The sequence below is a fragment of the Merops nubicus genome, unplaced genomic scaffold (assembly GCF_000691845.1).
Source record: "Merops nubicus isolate BGI_N331 unplaced genomic scaffold, ASM69184v1 scaffold15085, whole genome shotgun sequence".
NCBI lineage: Eukaryota > Metazoa > Chordata > Aves > Coraciiformes > Meropidae > Merops > Merops nubicus.
Window position 1 is genome coordinate 1 of NW_008609071.1, and position 541 is coordinate 541.

Genomic DNA, 541 nt, shown 5'->3' on the forward strand with positions numbered 1-541 from the left:
GCATGGTAAAGGGCTATTTTTGATTTACTCTTGAGAGGCAAACACCACATGTATGCCTCGGCTTCATTTATAACCTTCTCTCGTCCCTCTGGGCAGGGAGGAGGTTGCAAATATCCTGACCCAGTAGCCTTCAATACTGGACTGCAACATTGTGGTGTCAGAAGTGGGATCCCAGGGTTTCTTGGAATCCCAGACCACGCTTTTGATTGGCTAAATTATTTTTTTTTTAATTAATGAGACCAGAAGTGAAAATGAGTACGTGTTTTGCCAATGACTAGGCCTAACAGGAATGACACAGCCAGCAGGAAGATAAACCAGTAAGTGGATTGTATTGAGAATAGAAATGACATTCCATGGACTATTGCTGGGGGTACAAACAAGTCAATCAGTTCACAAGCAATTGACATTACCCCCAGGGATCCCAACAAAGACATTGCCCGACCGATAATCATAGAATCATTTAGGTTGGAAGGGACCTCCAAGATCATCAAGTCCAACCATTGAGCTATTAGGGCTCTAAAGTCCTCTGCTAAAACAGATC